The 22,951-nt window shown below is 39.3% G+C and overlaps 1 long non-coding RNA gene across 2 annotated transcripts; it reads left to right on the plus strand.

Annotated features, from left to right (window-relative positions):
* Positions 1-42: 42 nt before the first annotated feature.
* On the plus strand, positions 43-15,394 carry LOC308061004. Of its 2 annotated transcripts, none has more exons than XR_013927012.1 (2): positions 43-9,372; positions 10,496-15,394. It is a non-coding gene; the product is annotated as an uncharacterized lncRNA (long non-coding RNA). The 2 variants fall into 2 exon arrangements; XR_013927013.1 differs by having other exon boundaries at positions 11,715-15,394.
* The last annotated feature ends 7,557 nt before the right edge of the window (positions 15,395-22,951 follow it).

A 22,951-nucleotide genomic window follows, 5' to 3' on the forward strand; every position in this document is an offset into this window, starting at 1 on the left:
CTGCCGGCGTGGGGGCGGGGCTTCGGGATGGCGGCGGAGCGGGGCCGCGGCGGGTTGGGTGTGAGGGGGTGGGCGGCCGGCCGGCCGGCTCTGGTCCCCTCTTTTGGCCGCTGTAACGGGTGCTGGGACCTTGGGCTGCTGCTTTGCCTTCGCCTGGCGGGAGGAATAAGCGGCGGGGTGCGTTGTCCCGGAGGTCGGGGGGTGTCGTGGCGGCGGCGTCTCCTCCGCGGTGACCCCCGAGGGCGGCCCTGCGGGGAGAGGCTGAGAAATGGGGGATGGAGGCAGTCGGGCCGTCGTTAGGCGCTGACGAGCTCCTGGTTTGCACCAGGGCCAGAGGTGCTGAGGTACGGGGGTGCGGCTGAAGCCCAGCGCTGCTGGCTGAGGTGTCTCTGGTGTTTCTGGCTAAAGGACCAGGGAAACTAGCTCCGTCGAAGGCTGCGAGCCCAGCTCTGAGCTAGAGACACCTTTAAGCTTAAACACTAGTGAGCAGTTCTGTACAAGTTCATTTTCAGCACTTAACAAGTGTGAGTTCTGCCATGGAAAGGGTTTTTGCCTTTTCATTTCTGCCTTTTCTTGTTGAACTGGAAGCAATGAGCCAGGGAGATAGCCTAAGTTCACAGCTGGTGTTTAGGACTTTCTACTCAGAGCTCATGTGGGACTGGTGAGTTGGAAGAAACTTCAAGGTCTTCCTTAGTCTAAAGCTGCTTGATGAAGTATCTCGTGTACCCAGACCTTTGGCCCTGGAGCAGTTGGAGGTTGCTTGGCCCGTGGGTTGGTTCCATGCCGAGATGCCTGGCAGTGGTAACCGTGGTACCTTGCTCCAGTCAGGTGCTACAGCTGGTGATGTGTCGGGGTGCCCTCCAGCTCAGCTCTTTGTTGACTGTGAATTGGTGGGACTGTTGAAGAGCCATTGACATTTTCTTCATATGAACTCACAAGTCTACCATTCTGGTTGTACCAGTCTGGTAACTTTTAACTTTTAAAGATTTTTATTTGTGGCATGTCAGGTCAACAACTTGGACAGCATTGACTTACAGCACTCTTACAGGTGTGCATCTAACTTACAAAAAATTTCAGTAAAGCTGATCGTGCCAGATCTTGTTTCAATATTTTGTGACCTGAAACCCCAAATTAAGCTTATTTTTTTGATCATCCTCTTCACTGTGGACGTGGGAAAAAAAAAAGATTGCTGTAAACAGAAAGGAGTTTCTTTATATACTGTAGTCATTATATCTACCTTTTCCATGTAAAAAATTGTTTTCCATGTTCCCTTGCTAGTCATTTTTCTCTTCTACACCCCCCCAAACATTATTTCTAAATGTGGAGTCTAAAATAGCTTTCATGTGTCCATAACACCAGCCTCTACACCCCATAATGTTTATATCAGTATTCCCAGCCTTGTTCTGATCTGAATGCGATTTTTTTTTCCTTTTTTTTTCCCCAACAGCATCATATTTTATTTTTCATCTTAAATCCCTGTTCTAGATGGTTACTACCCAAATGTGTCTATATGTTTGATATGTCTTTATTAAGCACTGCTTTTGCCTTTGCTAAATTTCAGTAGTTTTGATCAGGGCCACTCATTTTCTCAAATGTATTTGATTTTTTTTTCTTCTCAGTCATTTTGTTGCCCAGATGGTTCATGAAAATATTGAATAGGTTTCACCTGGACAGGACAGAACATTGGAAAACAGCATGTGACATTTTCTCCTAGTTTAAAAACCCTTTGCACACTGAAGAAAGCTGCTTCCCTATTGTTTTAAGTACAAATGAAGTTTTGATACAAATTTTTATTAATTAACAATTCCTATTCAGAATGAGTTTTCTCAGAGAAACGAGGTTTTCCCTTGTTTCCTATGAAAGCTGGGCTTCTGTTTTCAAATATCCATGTGTGTAGGGGTCTGCCTCTATGTCCCCTGTCCTAATAATGGTTACAAAAACTGGCATGCGGATGGAGGAGAGTACCTTGGCTGAAGGAAAAACTGCAGTTGGGGTCAGCTGTTCAACGCTCTCAAGAATTCACGCTAGAACAAGTCTTCCCAAGTGCTCCCCCTACAGGGAAGCCCTTCAGCTGGCGTTCACGCTGTGACACGGGCTTGTGTGACCTCAACCACAGGAAACAGCTGCAGGAAACCGGGCTGTAAACAGATGAGATCTCATCCAGTGTAAGTACAGGCTACTGCTAATAGAGGTGGGGCAGCTCTGCCCCCACTAACCTACTCTTGATCCTCCCTTGTTCTGGCAGTGTCAGAGCCATCTGCTTTATCGGGGAATAGGAGTGGCTAAGCTTTAATTTTTCCATATTAGCTATCAGGCAAATTCATTCTGGGTCCCGCAGCCACGACAACAAACTAAAATGCTTTTGACAGCCTTGTCAGGTGGTTTACACCTCTGCCCAGCAGTCCTCACTCCTCAGAGAGGGTTCCATGGCTATGAAGGCTAAAGCCTGTTCGGTTCGATCTGTCACACAGACAAGTATTGAACTCGGGATGAGCTCTCTCCTTCAGGCACCTCTTCCATGGCTGGCAGGATGAAGGAGAACTGTGTGGGCTTCTCTGTCCTTCACCTTCTCCTCCAGAGCCCTGGCATCACTCATGGCATGCTCCAAGTCTCCATTGGTACTCTCAGGGATTCCTACATGGTTGAGCCAAAAAGGGTATTTACCCTGAGGGCCTGGTGTATTTCAAGTCCATTTGATGGGGACAGACCTTTTAGTAGGGCCTGTAGCAACAGGACAAGAGATAATGGTTTTAAACTAAAAGAAGGTAGATTTAGACTCAATAGGAGGAACAAAGTTTTATGATGAAGGTTGTGAAACACCGGAGGAGGTTGTCCAGAGAGGTGGTAGATACCCCATCCCTGGAAACCTTCAAGGTCAGGTTGGACAGGGCTCTGAGCAACCTGATCTAGTTGAGGATGTCCCTGCTTATTGGAGAGGGGGTTGGACTAGGTGACCTAAAAGGTCCCTTCCAACCCAAATCAGGCTGTGAATCTTTTGAGTCTATGATTCTATTCACCTCACTAACGGGATTTGGTCTCTTAGTTTCCAAGTTATGTAAACTTCTAGACTTCAGGTTTGACACAAGCAAAATTGGCCTGACATGGTTGAATTAAATCTGATCAGAAAAGGGAATTTCCGTTTTGTAAAAGTGCAGATTGCTGATGGGTAGAAAATACAGACACTACAGAATCTCCAGTGAAATGGAAGATATCTTTAACACCACTGCTTACAGTGGTGACTAACAGCCTGCTGGTGTGACTGACAGTTCAGAGAGAAGGCAGCCCTACCTGTTTCTGCTCTGGCAGCCTGGTAAGTCAGACGGGTAACCAACTTGCAGGTGACTCCTGTGGCAGGGCTGTGCCCCACTGACTGGCTCAGTGGCTGCTCAGTTTGAGTCAGCTGCTGCACAGTGAACAGATACCCAGGCCTCTTCTGGTGAGCCAGGCAGCCAGTGCTGCTGGAGAAGTTTTGTGTGCGCACATCTGTGGAGTATTTCAGTCACTTGTAATGCTGTTGTTGGGATATTTAGGGAATCAGTGTTTGGTAGAGGCTTGCAAGGGTAACATGCAAGAATTTGTTGCTTATGCTATCCCATGGTAAATACAAGTTAATTTGCTGCTGGGCAAGAGACTAGATACCTAAGTTATTGAGTGTTATCACCTGTTCTGCAAATCTAAGATGCTCCAACTAGAGGTTAATGCAAAACTGATTTTCCTCCAAGTTGTGTTTAACATGCTTTTGTTTAAATGCTGTTAAAAGGCATGTAAGTCAATAGGTATTGTATTTTTTCACTGGTTTTAACTCTCACCTGTCTAAATTTCTGTTTTCCAGATAAATTAATATCTTTTTTCTTAAGCATTAATACTTTAATAGAAGGCTACTATAGACTCAGTCTCACTTATTAAAAAAAAACTATTAGCCAGGACATAAGAGAATCAGTGGTTATTCAATATTGAAACATAATGCTTGCAGAGGGTTGCTTTGCTTTTGTCTTTTTGTTAATGTTCTCTTGAATAATACATGTTACCTGTTAGTGATTTTATATAACATGCTCTTTGGAAATATCATGAAATATTCCACTAAGATGATAATATCAGGATTATATTCTGGCAAATTTGATACACTTGAGAAAACTAGAGTTTGCCCTTTTTTCTGTGTCACTTGGTCTTCCCCTAAATTTCCCTCATTTATCACTGCAAACTCACTTGGGGTTTATAGCAAAGCCTTAGGCTTTGCAGGATCCTTACCACCACTGCTACTTAGGAAAGAGCCATGGAGGTATCCAAAACTCTAGATACTCTGCAGAGCAAAGCATTAGACAGGATTTTTTTATGGAAACTAAACCACAAAAGCAGAACCCTAGCATAACCTTTGAATACAACCACACTTTATTGTGTACAATCATGTACTATCATTTAACTGTTAGAAGCCAGTTTCTACTCACACTTCAGTTTAGCTTAAAATTCTTAAATCATTCCTTTGTGCTGTTAAGTTATTGATACAGATGCTGAGTAGGAAATATTATCTTCTGGTCCCTGACATTTAATCTGTCTGTATATGCTTCTTCTGAACATCAGCTGTATTTATCTTATCACAATTTATCTTATTTGTGAATTTTATTTAATAATTTTTAGAAGATCAGATTTGTATTTTACGTAAGTAACAAGGTAATATATAGCACATATTATTTGTTATAAATGTTGAGAATGGGACCTCACCTCATGCGGGAATATAGAGCAGATACTGCAGGAAGACTGTCATGTATATAAATCTCAATGAAGATCTGCCTTTGGAAAGAGAATTTCTAGGTACCTGTTAAGGACAAAAAGTGAACAGCCCCTTGCCAGCCATCCTAGTTTTTCCTTTATTTTTAGAAAATCTAGGATATTTTGAGGACTTTTAAATTCCATAATAGAATCTCTTTTAGATATTATTAACATTAGGGACCATAGGGATAATCCGGCCTATTGATAAATCCTCTGAAATTATAAAATAATCATTATGATAATGGAATAAAGAAAGGTTTGTCAACTGATCAGTGTAGTACATCCTCCTTCCAATCTAGGATTTTATGTCTAGTACTGTTGGTTTAGGTTCATAACACTTTTCCCTGTCCCAAGCTTGTAAGCTGAAGTAATGGTAGAAGCCCTTGTAGTGTCTTTGAATGTGCGGCATCAAGCAATGGTATTTACTAACTTTTTATTTTGTCTGTGGTGAAATTATAGGTATTTTACTTTAATAGTGAATTATCACAACAACCATCCACACTGGATTTTTTTTTTCTTTAATATGAGTTAGATGGCATTTGTTTCTTTAGTTAGTACTCTTGGAAAATTGACACATCATTTGTTAGGTCTGTTTATGCAAGCATTTTGTATGCTCAGATATGTCCTTGAGGTGTGGGAACAGTTCTCATTACAGGCAGAGAGCTGCTGAAGTTGCTTGTTATATTAACATTGACATTTGCTGGTGCAATATTTCTGAAAGAAATTCTGAAATTCCCTTTTGGTTTCTGACCCACTCATTGCTGATTATGTCTTATGTGAAGTGCTCCAGTCCCCACCCTAGACTTTGTAGCTGGGTCCCAATGATGAAATTACATTTTTCCCTCCAGTTGCAGGGCTTGGGGATACTTGATTTTGGCAATTTGAGGTTCTAATTCATTGTTTGTATTTGATTTCATTTTGTGATGGGCATTTGGAAGTACCAGCAAGTGCTGAGATGTATTTGGTCTTTTTACCTCCTGCAGGTAGAAATCTGTGTTCCCTTCTTCAGGTCAATCTGACAGATTGTTGTATATCTTGAATGGGCAATTTCATGCATACTTCTTGTTTGCACAGAAAGAAGGAAGCAAATTAGTAAATTGCTCTTTCAGTTCCTAGTCCTCCATCCCTTGGGCTTCATAATAGGATTCTCACTTGTGGAGCTAGAATGTAGGCTTGTCTTCCACTGTTTTTTTAATCTTTGCATTTGAGAAAGTAAGCATGGCTTACCATCTGAATGATGTAAACCTTTACACTCTGGCTGGTTTGCTAGGCATGTAATTCATGGCATAGTAAACACATTAGAATCTCTATTATTTTTTACAACATGTAGGCCCAGAGTGTGGGAAGCAGCAGAGGCTGTATACACAGAGAACAACAGGACTAGGAGGGGCAGAGCAGCAGGGTTCTGCTGGATCGTGGGACGGGTGGTCTGGAGCTAAGAAATGAAAATGCTCAGATGTTCCCACTCAAGTATGAGAAGGGTGAGTGCAGAGAATAACAGTAGCAGTGTCTGTGCTGGGAAAAGCTGGGGATTGGAATGAGAGGTGATTTGGGGCAATATGAGAGTGAAAGCTGGAAGAAAAGATGGAAGACCAGGGGGTTTGGGGCCGAAGAGCTGAGAAACATAAATTCTGGAGTGGAGAAATGGGAAACTGGAGACTGAGCATATGAGTAAAGTACCTAGAAATACATGCTTATGAGGAATGTGTGACTTGGGCTCTGAGGGTCTTAGCACAGAGACATTTGGCTAGGATTTCAGCTAACAGCTGGAGGCTGTTTCCCCTCCCTTTTGTGTGGTCTCTGTCTTGCTTTCAGAAATACAGCAATTTTACTAATGCAAATTTGTATACTTTTAAAGACACAAGCTAAGTTACATTGTTACTTTTGATCTGGTGAAAAGAATTTTGGAAATAAGTTTCTTTTAAAAAAACTTCATTTAGAACAGTGCAGTATTTAACTAACAACTTAGTTAAAGCAGCAGGTTGAGGGAGGTTTTTCTCTGTAAGGGCCCTTTCTGAGAAAAGACTTTGTTCATTGTCTGGGTGCCAGGCTGCAGAGTCATTATGCCTTAAAATGTAGTGAGGAAGCAGCTAGCACTAAATCTGGCTCTCGGAGCTCACCTGCAAATCAGTTCCGTGCACATCTGTCTGCAATGAGGGGCTGCCCAAAGCCTCCACATCTTATAATCCTGATCTGGGAAGAAGAGACCTCCTCAGATGAGCATGGAAGGAGTAAACAGCTCGGTGGAGCGTGAACCGGCTGCAAAGGTGCTTTGCTGCACATAGGCACATTCCAGGGCAGAACTTGGGTGGATAAGTGATTGTCTATAACCAGCACTTATGTATGCAATAAAGGATCTCACATGGGGTCTGTGCCTTCGTATGCCACAACTCTCCCCCTCTACTCTGCTCTTGTGGGACCTCACCCTGGAGTACTGTGTTCAGCTCTGAGGCCCCTGACATAAGAAGGATATGGACCTGTGGGAGAGAGTCCAGAGGAGGGTCATAAAGATGATCAGAGGGCTGGAGCACCTCTCCTATGAAGACAGGCTGAGAGAGCTGGGGTTGTTCAGCTTGGAGAAGGAAAGGCTCTGGGAAGACCTTATAGCAGCCTTCCAGTGCCTAGAGGGGCCTGCAAGAAAGCTGGAGAGAGACTTTCTACAAGGACATGTAGTGATAGGACAAGAGAAAATGGCATTAAACTGAAAGAGGGTAGATTTAGATTAGATATTAGGAAGAAATTCTTCACTATGAGTGTGGTGAGACACTGGAACAGGCTGCCCAGAGCAGCTGTGGATGCCCCATCCCTGGAAGTGTTTGAGGCCAGGCTGGATGGGGCTTTGAGCAGCCTGGTCTAGTGGAAGGTGTCCCTGCCCATGGCAGGGCGGTTGGAACTAGGTGATCTTTAAGGTCCCTTGCCACCCAAACCTTTCTATGATTCTAGGAAATGCCATTAGCTAAATGCTAAAATAGAAGTAATGCATTCTGAAAGATACTGTATTTGTCCAGTCACTATAGTTACTGAATATTTCATTGCAGATCAACTACCTTGATAAATACTTTTTGAGAATGAAAATTCAGTTTTAATAACATTTTTTGTTTTCAAAATATGATCTTGAGACTACATTTTCAAGCCAGTGCAATAAAAAGTAAAAGTATAGTTACTCAGTTTCCCAGCTATATTCATATTGGGTTTTTGCACCCATGGAAATATTTACATGACCTCTGCTTTATCCCTGTTTATTTACTAATGGCCTCTGCCACTGTTATCATTGCACCTTGTTTTTCCTTGCAAATAACCTTGTTTTTCATTGTCTTGACACAAAAATAGTTTGATAAAACAGCACATGATGAATTTTAATACACTTTTCCCATAAAACTATCCTTGAAATAACCTTGAAATGGCAAACAAACCAACTGAAAAGATATGTTGATGGTTGTTTTTTTATTCCCAGGAACATTAGAAAACGTGTTTATGCAACAAGAATCACAAAAGCATGTAGCATTAGTGCTACACAGACAATGTCAGAACCATGCAGAAGTCTACTTAAACTGGCATCAAGGCAAATTTTCAAGATTTTTTTTTCACTTTAGAGACAGAAATTTTCTCAATTTACTTTAGATCTCTTTTTAAAATTGTTTTGTCAATGGTTTGATAAGCAGAAAGTGGAAGGTAAATAAAATTACTGCACAGGCTCACAGGAAGTGAAAATCATGAAAACTTCCTGTTTACTCACAGTAAGAAGTGAGGCAACTTTAAGGAAATTCATTTGCTTAAAAAGGAATAGGAGTAGGCAAGCCTGGTCAAATTTTTTTTTTCAAATTGAAAATGTTTTGGTCTGAGAGGGTTAGAAAGAAGCTTTTTTTTTTCAAAGGAAAAACAATTTTTTCCCCAGTTCTTTTTCTTCTTCTTCTCTTCCAATAGTAATTTTTTTTTTTCTTTTTCAGACACCTCCATTCATGTCTTTTGGTGGCTGTAGAAAGGAAGGAACTGTTTAAGACTCTGGGCTATTGCTAAAGGATTTGAGTTGAGGAAATCTTATGGTCAGCATGACAGAAATGATCTTTTTCCACCAAGATATTAGCAGACAACCTACCCTACATTTTTGTCTAAAAGGTATAATAGCAATGTCTGGTAATTCTATTGAAAATGTTTGTAGCTAAACCATAGCTAAAATGACATTTAAAGGCTTTAAGTTCCTATTGAAATTATTAAAAATTTAACATACCAAAATAGCATGAAACTAGAGGTTTATTTCTAAGTACTTCTTCATTATGCATTCCACTGAATAAGCTTCATCTTAATTATATTAAATTTGAATATGTTTTGCTTTGAAAAATGCATATGTAGGCTCCTTTGGTATTCAGCCATTGTTGATGTAGAGGGCAGCACATGCTTCTGCATGTATTTTCCTTCATTTGATTGAGTAATTTTTAGAACTTCAGCCTTCTTAAGGTTATTTCAGCACAGTTTCCCTCACTTGTCTCCAGGCTGTGGAGGTCACACCAAAGCTGGGTGTGACCTCATGTGTTGCCCACGCGAGCTGTGCTATCACAGCCTTACTTCGTAAGCTAAGGAGTCTTTAATTCCACACATCAGAACGTGGTGAGTGTTAATTTTTTTCTCTTCATTCACATTTCTATATCCATTTGTACACTGGCTGAGAAGGCAAACAGTACATCCTAGAAAGACAAAAAACCCAAGAGAATGAATTGTAATAGTGCAACACCCCCCCACCCCATCAGCTTGCATTCATTTCAGATGACAAATTATTAGATGTTCAATTTCAACATTTTTACTGACAATATCTTGTTGCTTTGATCATGAGATGTCAAGTAGCACAAAATTTTGGATGTCAAGGATTGTGTCTCGTATTTCATGACAATAACTGTAGGAGGAAAGTAATTCTCCTGGGTCCAAGGTCCAGTTTATTTTTCATCAGTTTTCTATTTAGTGGAGAGTCTCTTCTTATATAGTTCTATAGTTTACTTCTATAACACTTAAAAAAGCGATTTTTCAATTCTTTATTTCTAGTCCACAAATGGAAAGAAGAGTTGTATCGCATATTGACTTAAGGAAGCTCGTCTGCTAAAAATTAAGTTCAGATGATGTCTTTAGCCACTGTAATCCCGTCTTTTTTAACATTGAAGCTTGTTTAGATGTCACAGCCTTCATGTATTTATAATTACTTAGCACAGAAAATGCTTGCAGTTTGTGGCAGTACCGAGCCCTCATCATGATAAGGCTTGCCCTGTGGCATGTGGACAGTCCTCTTCTCCAAGGCCTATTCCTATTTAGCATTTTTTTTCCTGCTATGTTTCTCAATCCTGTTTGCATTTTCCTCAGAATGACCTTCGTTTATTTTATGTGGTCAAAAAATACATGAAAATTGACAAAATGGCCTTCTGAGTTACAATTTCACTCACGGTGTTTTCTTCCCATGTTTTCAAAAGGTAAGATGACCAGTCACTTTGCTGAACTCCTTGATGCTGTAGAAAAAAGCCACACAGCATACAGTACTCCCTAGTATGAGCGCTGAGTGATCCACAAACTGTCAAAAGTAATTTAGTGTGTCAGAAATAAAACCCAAACTTGCTCCTTTTAGGAAATCGTCAGCCATGTAACAGCTGGTGAAGGCCATATAGCAACAAAATCAGCATGCCAGCTTACACCCTGTAGGGACTGGGAGCCTACTCTTAGGACTGAGCCTAGTTGTTTTCTTTGACAGAGGCAACAGAGGAGTGTACAGGGCAGAGCCCGTATGATTTTTTCCATGAGCAACAGCAATGTGGAAATCTTCCATAGTTCCTCTTGCCGTACACCTGAACCCAGCTGCATGATGAGGAAAAGCAGAACTGTCTCTGACAAAAACAGTGACCGGGAACATACTGCATGAATTCTTTGTGTATTATCAGTCAGACCATAGGCATCCTCTCATCCTTTCTGTTGTGTATACTCTGTGTAACATAGAGTTAATCAGTCTTTACCTACTCAGTAAATGGGGTGCTCCCATGGTGCATCAGACTTACTACGCTAAAGGTATGCAGGAAAGTTCTGCCATGTATTGGGAACACGACTTGTCTTGCCACAGAAAAAAAGAAACAGCCAGCCCTCCAAAAAAGGTGTGGCAGCACTAATCTAATTCATATGAGTTAGAGTAAGTAGAGATCAAAATATTGTATCCTGATGACTTAAAGCAAGGTATTAAAACAGTTCCCTGAAGTGAAAGCAATAAAAATGTATAGTTTCTCTAGCATAGTATCAGTTGTAGCAAAGAGAAAACATGGATAAAAGCTTATGACAATTATAATATTTATGTCTGATGAAAATGGAGGAAATGATGCAATATCCAGTTTAAGTGTACAATGTCATGTATAAAATAAAACCAAGTATTTTGTAAAAAATATGATTACAGTAGACATTGAAAGGAAGAAGAGAAGAGAAAGAAAATAAAAAGATAAATACAGATCAATTATACAAATGAACTGGTTTCCAAAACAAAGAGATATCTAGACCATACAGAGATTCACAGGCCTTTTAACCTTTCCGAGGAAATTCATCCCTAATTTTTCTGAATTAAGCCTGCTTCTCTTTCCACTTTTACTGGAAAGAAAAATTGTAATTGGGAACTTTTGGAGCATGAACTCGATCAGCTTGCTGAACATTCCATCTACTCTGTGGCTCATTTTTTCAGGTTTCATCTTAATAAGTTGAATTTTCTGTCAGTAATTTGCATTTAAATTATGAAAAAATACTGAAGATTTCATTGTACTTCCTTACACGAAAATTTTGCTGTAATGACAACAACCATATTTATTTTGTTTTACATAAGTCAACTTGGAACGTGGCATTGTCCCATTGTTTGGAACAGTTCAGTGGTTCATCTTTTACAAGTGCAAAGTTTGAGTGTCTCATAAAACATGCAAACATTTTATCCTTCATCTTAGATAAAAATCAAACAGGTTTAAATACCCTACTTGTGGTAAGCAGATGTTCGACTTTATGTTCTGAGGTGAGTAAATTCCTTGCATTTTTGTATATATAAATTGAGCTCTGCCTTTCTGCCAAAGAGAATTACAGAGGTCTAACTGATGCTTAGTAATGCATGTGATCTAGCTGAGTTTTAGAGAAAAGTAGACTTGAACTGACAAACCAATCAGTAAGAAATAGTACTTTGCTGAGCCTTATTTGAAAGTAATTACCTTGACTGGAATTGAAATTCTGTTAATTCTGTCTATTGAATGGGAAAAAATGAAATTACAAATTTAACTCTCATGAATGCAGTTCTGTGAGGGGAAAAATACATTACCTATTGTATGTTTATTTGTAGCAAATTACTATGATTAGTATCATATTTGAGAAACAGAAATTATATAAATCCAAAGAAACCTGTGACTCAGTGTATGTGTTGGTTTATATTTAGGGTAAATGTGAAACAAAATGACGTGCTAGAGAGGATTTAAAGCACTTTTGACTGAAGTACTGCCACAGACTGGAGGGCATAGAAGACATATCTCTGTGGCATTAAAACAGTTTGGAAATGTACATGATATATATTAGGAATAGGTGGGAATAATAATATTATTTCACAAGTTTAGTCTCTAAAATTGACACAAAGACAGAGATAGTCATTGTTCCCCAAACCTATTTTAAATTATACGCATGAAGGACTAGATGTTACTGTTTAAACAGCGATCATGCTTTCTGGGAAGTAAGTACAGCTGTCTGCAGTAATGGTTCCCTAACACAATTTTGTCATGTATATTATTGTTGTGAGAAAATCTCTTCTGTCAGAAAAAAAAATACATTCCATATCCTGCTCTTTTAAAAATACCGGGTTAGCTGTATCTGATATTTCTTTGTATCCTGTCTCTAATTTTCAATACTATTTAAGAACAAGCATTTTCAGTATTACACTAGTACTTCTTGCAAACTGTTGCCTCTTCATGGAGGAAACAGTAGGTGATGCAATAAAGACAAACTTAACATCATGGAGAATACATTGCAGAAAACAAGAAGCACATTGTGAATTAAATCCTTAAAAAGTACCAAGGAGCATCAGCCCGAGGACTTCAGATTTCAGTTACAGCTGATGAGCTTGGCTCAGTGTATTTAGCATGTCTTGAACTTAGACTACTGACTAAAAATCTGAATCTACTAAAGTAAATCAGGTAAGCTTCTGTCAAATCTCCCCAACTACTGAAACAAGACCAGATTTTAGACTTAAGTTGAATAGTTTAAATTCTTTGTCAAACAATAATGGTCTTTGCAGCTGACTATGACTAGGGAACCATTGCTGAAAGGAAGGCAGTACAAGGGTAAACATAATCCCTCATCAGAGAAAGCTACCTTGTGGAAGCACTGGAGAGAAGGGGAAATGAGTGCTCCAGAGCCTTCTTCCAATGGTGTAACAAGGTCAGCAAGAGTTTCTCAGTCCTTTTTCCTCAAGACAGAATTGTGGAAGGGGAATGGAAGCTTGGTACAATACTTCTGTTGCAATTGAGAAGTGCAGAATAAGAAAGAGGAGAGGTTCCAGTGGAGGGCTACAAAGATGGTGAGGAAACTGGAACATCTCCCTGATGAGGAAAGACTGAGAGAGCTGGGCCTGTTTAACCTGGAGAAGACTGAGAGGGGATCTCATCAACACCTACAAATATCTTGAGGGCAGGTGTCAAGAGGATGGTGCCAGGCTCTTTTCAGTGGTGTCCAGTGACAAGACAAGGAGCAACAGGCACAAACTGCAGCACAGGGAGTTCCTTCTGAAGATAAGGGAAAACATCTTCACTTTGAGGGTGACAGAGTGCTGGCACAGGCTGCCCAGAGAGGCTGTGCAGTCTCCTTCTCTGGAGGCATTCAAAACCCACCTGGATGTGACTCTGTGCAACCTGCTGTAGGTGAACCTGCTTTACCAGGGGCTGCAGTAGATGATCTCCAGAGGCACATTCCAGCCCTGACTGTTCTGTGATTTTGTGTAAAGGAAGGTAACCTTTATAATCGTATCAGTTAATATGAAATTGCAAACCTAAGAAAAAAACTTTTTCTAGAAAGTTACTAGTAACCGCAGGAAAGAGGAGCTACTGGAATCAGAGTGTGATGGTCTGTTCTAGTAGAATCTTCCTGGAAGTAGCAGGCTTTGCCAAGATGTGAAGTATGAAAAAGATAGATCACTGAATAATTTAGCTCCTTTAACTGCATGCATTGCGGTGGCATGTAAACATTTCCTAGAGCTGCAGTTATAGGCTGTGGAGTAGTTTACACAATAGCAGCCTCCATTGAGAAATAACGAAAATAAACCACTTAAAACTTACTAATAGCTTCTTTTTTAACTGGACTGAATTTAGCTTCAAATCCTTACAGATCCTGAAGGTTTAAATATTGTCTATAATGACAGAACCATAGATTCTGAATGTTGGAACAGTCAGCCCTTCAGAGCAGCATAATGCCTCCCCAAAGATGCATTTTGGCTCATGTACTTTTCCTGGCATGTTAAGTGATAATGGAGCTTTAAAAGAGGAATTGCTGAGAGTTTAAATAACAAGAAACGTATCTGCGAACATCAAGGGAAAAAAACCAGCCTTGGCTTTGCATATACTAAACGCTCATGTCTGTCTCCTAACTAACAGCCTGTTCCAGGTATTTTTTTTTCCCCAATTTGCAATGTCTTCTATTTTCAGTTAAATAGTTTAAAAAATTGTGTGTATAGAAGCACACATGCACTCTCACAGTTAAATTGCCAGGAATCTGAATTAAAAGAGGTAAGAAATAGACAGTTTAGATTTATATAACTAACTGAGGGCTAAGCAGTGCAACTCCAACTGCCTTGAGGAAGCCTAAATGTTTGAGATGATTGTATGCATGAATATTAGCTACATAAAATCTTTCCAGGCTTTGCTTCTGTAAATAGCAAATATAGTAACCCGTGTAGTTTAGTCTTCAGTGGAGCTTATTCCTGTTTTACTGTAATTATTTTATTTCCAATGAAAGTAATCTGAATAAGATGATTGGCTTTCCAAATCTAAATGTACTGCAGTTGTTTCCTACAGGCTACCATTTCAGTCTTTGGATGCTTTAATTGCAGAAAAAAATTCTGAAATAACCATTAAACCCCTCCAGAACACTACTACAGTTAAATAACTGTGGTGATTTGATACTTGAGAACATAGAGCTTCTTCCCCCAAACCATGATTTACAGTTAATGTTGTCAATACCTCAGATGTTAAATCTTAAACCTGAAACTATTAATGTTTCATTTAGCACAATATTGGCTTTTTATTGTTTCCATGGGCCAACACTGACTGCTGACCACTGATTTTAAGAAGCCATATGTTTGTGTCCTCTTCCCCAAACCCACAGAAATTATCAAGGTTATCTTGGTGTTGTTCTTTCAATAAATGCAAAGACTGATATGCATTTCAGAACTACGATGTTTAATCTTTGGTTTAGGTTAATTTAATTTAGTCATACACGTTGACAGTTATTCTGAAGTACACTGTTTTGACATTGTGTTTCTTCTAGGTGGTTGGAGAGTTTGCTTTGAATCATTTGGAAGAAACCTTGAGGAAGGTCAGCAGTCATGGTTGAAACATCACTTTCTTGAGTGACTGTCAAAATAAACAGTTTAGGCTAGCATAGGTTATTGAAGTCACTGTTTCTTTTGCAGTATTCTATGTTAATTGAGAGGCCCACATTACAAAATGTACTTTTATTATACACAAAGAACTTTCAAGGTCGCTTTTACCGTTCCCCCAGTCACATATTCCCAGTTAAATAATGTAGATACAGAAAAGAAGCTTATTACTGCCAGCTTCTTTCTTTCCACAACTTCACTTAAAAGTGGAATTAGGATATTTTTAGGATGGAGAGTTCACATTTATGTAGGACATATCAAGGAAAGTTGGCTTAAGAACTGGGACATCAGCTTGTGACTTGAATTTACTGCTCTACCACAGATTTGCTGTTGTTTTGGTAAAAATTATGATTAGCACTTTCTTGCATTACTCAAGTATTATCAAGATCAATGAAGACTGAAGAGCTCAGATATTGCAATAATGGGAGCAACGCAAGCGTGTTAGATGTGTAGTCAACTGACACTGGATAACTCAGTAGGAAGTGTGTACTTTCATAATGATCATTCACTGGGATTCCTTAGCTGGATTAACCAAGTGTCTGTTTATATTTGGGCTAGGTTAGCAATGATGCTTTGACCATGGTTAGATTACTCAAGATCATTTAGATCTTCAGTAAGACATTTTACTGTGCTGTTGTAGAATGTTATCCCAGAGATAAATGGATCTTCTGTTACTTATTTATATAATCATTCTCAGAGTTCTGGATTGTCTGTATAAATATTCTCTCTATGTGCGATACAGCTGTATTAGCAATTCTTTCTGAATTTCCTATGAAATGTAACCAGAAACTCTAACAGAACTGAATTCAGTCTTTCGTTTAAAACAGTGATTAAGTTTATCCTCTCTAAAATTTTATCACTCTTGTAATAGGTAATGAATTCCTAACAACTTAGAAGTAATTACTAACTATTTGGAGTTATTAAACATATTTTCACGAAGAAATTTAGTGTATCCCAACCTTTTATCTAGAAATAACAACTGTGTAAAGTAATTCTTAAGCTGACCAATTGCAGAGTGCAGTTTTAAAAGGAATTTATTTAGGGCTAGTGGTTGTTCTTCCTTTTCCATAACTGAGCATTTCTTCTACATTACTGGCTAAGATTAGCAACCTTCATCAGGAAAAGAAAAAAAATCAAGAGTTGCTTGCTTCCAAAGCAAACTATTTGGAGTCATATATTTTTATTGCTATATGTATTATAACAGAGCCAAGATTTACTAAAGTAATTTTAGATACTTCAGAAAACCTTCCACTTGATTAAATTTATATATAATCTAAATTCTGTAAAAGGCTACTTAGCCATAATCAACTCAACTAGTAATTCAACTGTTTGTTCTACTATGTTTTAATAAGTGTTTTTGTGACCAAATATCTTGTAACGGAAAAAGTTGGTGAAATATAGATCTTTCTTTGGGGTAGTGAAATGTTTCCTCATGCAGAAGACTTTACATCTGGCAAATTATTTTTTTTTTTCCTGTCAAGATTAGTAATATCTAGCTGAGATGCTTTCCCATCTTTTTGCCTATCTCCTTACTGAAAAACAGAGCTATTGCTTTTTGCAGTTTGTTTAGTTTCTGGTCATTTTCTCATAATCAGAAACAATCTGGAGAAAGCATTTGTCTCTTCAGCAGACAAATATCCTTTCCACTTTTAGCCTCTAAGCTGACTGACTCTGTATCGAGTTTCAGCCTTGTAGAACTGAAGGCACAGGATAAGGAGCTGCCATCACTGTAACTCCTGAAGGAATTACATTGCAGAAGGTTACAACGTTTGCTGGTTGAAGCCTAATTCAAAGTCACAAAGTCCAGCTTTCATGAAATAGAGCAATTATTTCTTTGAGCTATAGGCAGTGGTCCATTACCAATTATTTGGTTTACCTTCTAAAATTTGGTACAAGCCAGCACCTAGGGATGGATTAGCTGCAACTTGTTGTTTGTTGTTTTTTTTAAACTGTTTTTTAAACTGTTGGTTTAAAATTCTATGAAGTTTCCCAGCACAGGTAACTGTTTTGGTAGTATGTATCCTTTCCCTCCCTTATTTCTTTCTTTAGTGTTTTTGTATGTATTGGTACTTGAAAAAAGTGTCAAATATACTGTTGAATGCAGATGAGGAAGTTTAACAGCTTGCATCCATAGTATGCTGATGAACCTCATATCCCTTACAGGAGGATGAATTTCAGCCCGGTTTTAATTAAGTAAAGATATTTCTTTGAAGGCTTGCCAACTTCCATATGTATTTGATGTTCTTATGATGGCTGCAACATTTTTCTTATACTCACAACATAGTCTGCAGTAATGATATGACAATAATAAGGCTATTCCATGTTTGGAATATACATATCTCACCTTGAAGTTATACATGATATTTTTATCCACTGTTAGAATCTTTGTGCAAATTGCTTAACCAAATAGGATTTTTGTGCCTGCAGAAGGTTGTGCTTTGTTCAACTCTTAACCCTTAATGGTAGGCTTTTTCTGGCTCTAAGAGTGCGTAGCCAGATTTACCTGCTGAAAGTTGTATACCAGTATGTTTTTCTCCAGTTTCTCAGAGCCTGATTTTGGTATACTTTATAATTCTTTCTTTCCCCTTGGTCATTTGGTGTATTAGCTAAGACATTAGTAAGTCTTCTCTACAGGTTACTGATCACATTTCTTGCATGCAGACTAGGGATCCCATCTAAACCTTCTAAGATGTTCAAATACGCTGAGTATTTTGAAAGCTATTTTCCTGTACGTCTCCGCTAAGTAGCTTACTGCTGATTCAAAGCAGCTATTCTCTCTGTTGGCTAATCCAAGAATCAAATTCTTTATTTTTCCAGACAGATTGCACCTATACATGCTGAGTGTCCACTGCACTTTCATATCTATAAACTTATGAACAGTCTTGTCTTTTTAAAATAACACCAGTGTAATCCTTTAAAATACTTAGGTTAGTATGTTTTATTTTCTCTTCTTGAGTCACTGAGCAGTAGTACTCCTCCAAAATATTGCTGTTAAATTTTCAACAACCAGGTCCACAAGTCCAATATGCCACATTAGGGACTTTCTCTGGGGAGACAGTTCTCTTTCCTTTTCAGTCTGCCTAAATTATAGGAATGTAATGATGTCCACAAGTGCCAGCCTGATGAAGAACATATTCTGCACTCTTAGCAAGGTCAATCTCAATACCACACTAGGGAACTGCAGCCGTACTACTTACTGTACTTTACTGAGCTATATTTATAATATCAGGCATACTGTAGCTATTGATCAAAAGCACAGTCCAGCTGGGGACAATTAATGACTAACTCAGTAGCCTTTGCGTTTAATCAAAGTAAGATTTCCTTCTGTACTTTCTAATATATTTATGTCAGTCATCACACTATTTCTATATCCATAGAAAATTATCTGCTCACGGGCTCCAATTTGCCACAAAACCTCATCTTTTATCTTTCTGACTAAACTAGTAATTTTAATTAATTCACAGTATATTTCGTGCTAGTGTTTTATGCTTTGTGCCTGTTCACTTGTTATTCTTCTGCATGGCATTTTGAATGATACTACTATGTAATCCTGTATCTCAGCCACCAGTCCCAAATACTAACTTTTGCAGTATTAACACTTTTTTTTTCAGTTATCCAGAATACCCTAGTTGAATCCCACTTTCATTATGATAAACCAAACCAGTTACATCTGACTTATCTGTTCATTTACAGGGAGCTGTGATTTTAAACTGTTTTATTTTTTTTGTTCTGGGTTTAGTTGCTGACAGTTAACAGATTTTCCACTGGCACATATTCTCCTTCATGCTTTCTTGGAACAGTGTGTCATTTTTATGTTTTCTTTACACTTTTTCTGAATTCTCCCTTCTCTTTTTCCTCCTGTTGTAGTTAATTTCCATTTTTATAGCTCTTCTTTAAGTAATTCAATATTTGATTCTGTGAGAATGGATTTTTGCTGTAATTCTGTGTCATTTCCCGTTGAATAATACTCAAAAGACTTCTCTGAAATAGTCTTTCTTTAGATAATGTAAGAGTCCTCCTATCCCAATGCAAAAATCTTTCAACTATTCATTAGATTATACATCTGAGTAACTAAGTCTTCCACAGTAAGTTCTCCTAGAGCATTCAACATCAGGTAAATGAGACTTTTAACAGTTGAGCTTCTCCTGCCAGGCCAGTTACATGTTACAAAAGGTGACTTTAAAACCAGTGATATATTAACTTGAGGCATGTAAAAACCCTCATACCATAGCTTGCATGGGTACCTGTCTTGCCTGTTGAGTTTCAAAAAACCAAACAAAACATGACTCCTACAATCCTGTGATTACTCATTTTTATCTCTCTCTTTTGAGTTCCAATCCTGATTGGAATAGAATGTCCGTAAGTATAATTTGGCTTCCCCTTAGAAGCAGAATGGAATAGAGTAGACTTCCCATTGGAAGGGACCTACAACGATCATCTAGTCCATCTGCCTGACCAGTCCAGGGCTGACAGAAAGTTAAAGCATGTTGTTAAGGGCATTGTCCAAATGTCTGTTAAACACTGACAGGCCTGGGGCATTGACCACCTCTCTAGGGAGACTGTTCCAGTGTTCGACCGCCCTCTCAGTAAAGAAACGTTTCCTAATGTCCAGTCTAAACCTCCCCTGGTGCAGTTCTGAACCATTCCCATGTGTCCTATCACTGGATCCCAGGCAGAAGAGATCAGCACCTCCCTCCCCACTCCCCCTCCTCAGGAAGCTGTGGAGAGCAATGAGGTCGCCCCTCAGCCTCCTTCTCCAAACTAGACAAGCCCAAAGCCCGTAGCCGCTCCTCACAGGACATGCCTTCCAGCCCTTTCTCCAGCTTTGTTGTCCTCCTCTGGGTGCATTCAAGGGCCTTCACATCCTTCTTAAATTGTGGGGCTCAGAACTGCACACAGTGCTCAAGATGAGGCCGCACCGACGCTGAACGGTGGGATGGTCACCTCTTGTGATGGGCTGGTTACGCTGTGTGTGATGCACCCAGGATGTGGCTTGCCCTCTTGGCTGCCAGGGCACACTGCTGACTTGTATTGAGCCTGCTGCTGACCAGCACCCCCAGAGCCCTCCCTGTAGGGCTGCTCTCCCGCTGCTCCTCTCCCAAATTATACTTGTGCCTATTGTTACTCTGTCCTAGGTACAGAATCTGGCATTTGGACTTGTTAAATTTCATCCCATTAATCACTGCCCAATGCTCCACTCTATCTAGATCCCTCTGCAAGGCCTTTTGTCCCTCACGCGAGTCAGTAGCACCTCCCAGTTTGGTATCATCAGCAAACCTTCTGATGGTGCGTTCACCTCCTGCCTCCGGATCATTGGTAAATACCTTGAACAGGAGTGGCCCTGGAATTGATCCCTAAGGAATGCTGCCGGTGACTGGTCATCAGCCAGATGTAGCCCCATTCACTGCAACCCTCTGAGCGCTGCCCTGCAGCCAGCTCTTTGGCCAGTGCACCGTGAACCCACATATCCCACAGTTGGACAGCTTGTTCGGAAAGATGCTGTGAGGAGCTGTGGCTATCCCACTAACCTCTTACAATATAAAACTTCTAAAATGTAATTGAATATTGGTCTTTCAAAAAAGACCTTGTTCTGCACCAGTCAGCACTTCAGACAGCCTGCTGACTTAGAAACATGTTCCAAAGCCAGGGATCTAGAGGCACTCATCCCCAAAGGGCCAAATTAATGAGCAGTAGCTTGCTGAAACTGTACTTCAGACATAGAAAATATAAATTAATTACAAATTTCTCTCCAAATGGGATCCTCCTTTTCCTGCTTGCTATAATTCTGTGTACTATAAAGGCCACTTTTAAAAGGGAAGGACTGAATCAGGCTTTGTGCTAGTTTCTGGAAAGATACCCAAGACTGCCTGAGTTATGTGGGGCAAAGTGACAGCAACAGTGACATCTGCAGAGCTAGGGCTGTCACTATCAGCAGCACAAATGTGTTCTTGCATCTTTTATGAGTTTAATTCAGCAGAGGATAGAATGGATCTTTTGAAAAATTCTGCGCTACAATTACAAGTCTGTTGCTCAAAGAAAAGACTGTTTCTCAACTGAGAAATCAGAGACTTTGGTCATCTGTAGGCTGAACTATTACAGTAATTTAACACAGAAGCAAGGAACATATAATCCAATTATGGAGAGTAATATCTAAATCACTCCTATTCCTTTTTTAATGGTTTGCTTTGGAATCCATTAGGACAAAAGGATCTTTATGTATGTAAAATATTAATAAAGTGAAAAATTGAAGTGATCATATTTAGTGAACAAAGTGCATTCATTTATGTTCCCTGTAAGTCCTGTCATTCTTGTCCAGAATATGTTGTCATGGTATTCAATATGGTCATGTCAAAAAAGTAGTAATAACAAATGATGGTGGTTAGAGTTAAGTAGCAGATTACTTTTCCAGTTTGGTACCTAATGTGGGGTTGAATACGCAAAGACAAGGGTCTGTTTCAGATGCAGTGGTAACAGTATTCTGAGGCTAAACTCTGGAAAAGGGGGACCTAACAGTGCTGAAAATAAATGAAGTAGAACAAATGTTAGAGGAGATATGGAGTATTTTTTTTTGAAGAAATGAATAGGCTTTAACTTATTATTTAAAATTGTTTGGATCTCCACCTCTATAAACCAGGTTAACATCTTTGAATTGATAACAGTTATGCAGCCAGATTATACAAGTCAACATTCTAAACCCTTCTCAGTTAAGAAGGCCTTCAGATAAGACATTGGTTGTGTTTGAGGTTGAAAAAAGCCTTTGCAGCCTGTGGCCAGAAACAGGCTGCTGTCCCAACTTTGCCAACATGCAAAAGTATACTGATTTAATTTCAAATGTTACAATAAACTGAGTTAGTTAAGACTGTGATAAAGGAAATGTTTATCAGAGCCTCCCAGTCTTTTCCTGGCCTGAGACTCTAGACCAAATATTCTGGCCAATATTAAGGGTGTAGAATTACTTTCATATGGATGACATGAATGGAGAGATTAGTTGTCTCGAAAGAATTATTTTTCTTTCCCAGACCTTTAGAAATGTTTTCTAGGGTGCTGGGAAATCAGTGGCTAGTCCAAAAGCAAGACAAAGGAACAGTTATAAATATCCCTCTCCTTCCAAATCCTGCAGAAAAGATGGCAAGATTAACATATATGTGGCTGCATAATTTTTTTCTGCTGTCAGTCACCCTTAATCCCTTCCTATCTTAGGGAGGCAGGAACACACAAGGATTTGAAGGGCCAATTCAAAGGGCAGGATGGCAATCCATTTTGCTTAACTGTAAGACTGCAACTGTGAATGGAAAGAACATTCGAAAAATCTGCATATCACAATCTTAACGTCATGACAATAGCAACAACCCTCTTGCCCAACTAAGCCTTCCATTGCTGTTTTTGTAAGAAAGATGATCTCAGCCTTGCAAATAAAAATGTTTAGCTGTTGTTGCCCCAATAACAAATGCAGAGTTTAACATAGTTACTTCCTTGAGGCTATCCTAATTTACATCGAAATCATCCCCAAAACATCTAACTTCTTTTCTTGTCTAGGTTTGGCCATCAACCCTACTA

Source organism: Falco punctatus, assembly GCF_963210335.1.
Source record: "Falco punctatus genome assembly, chromosome: 3".
NCBI lineage: Eukaryota > Metazoa > Chordata > Aves > Falconiformes > Falconidae > Falco > Falco punctatus.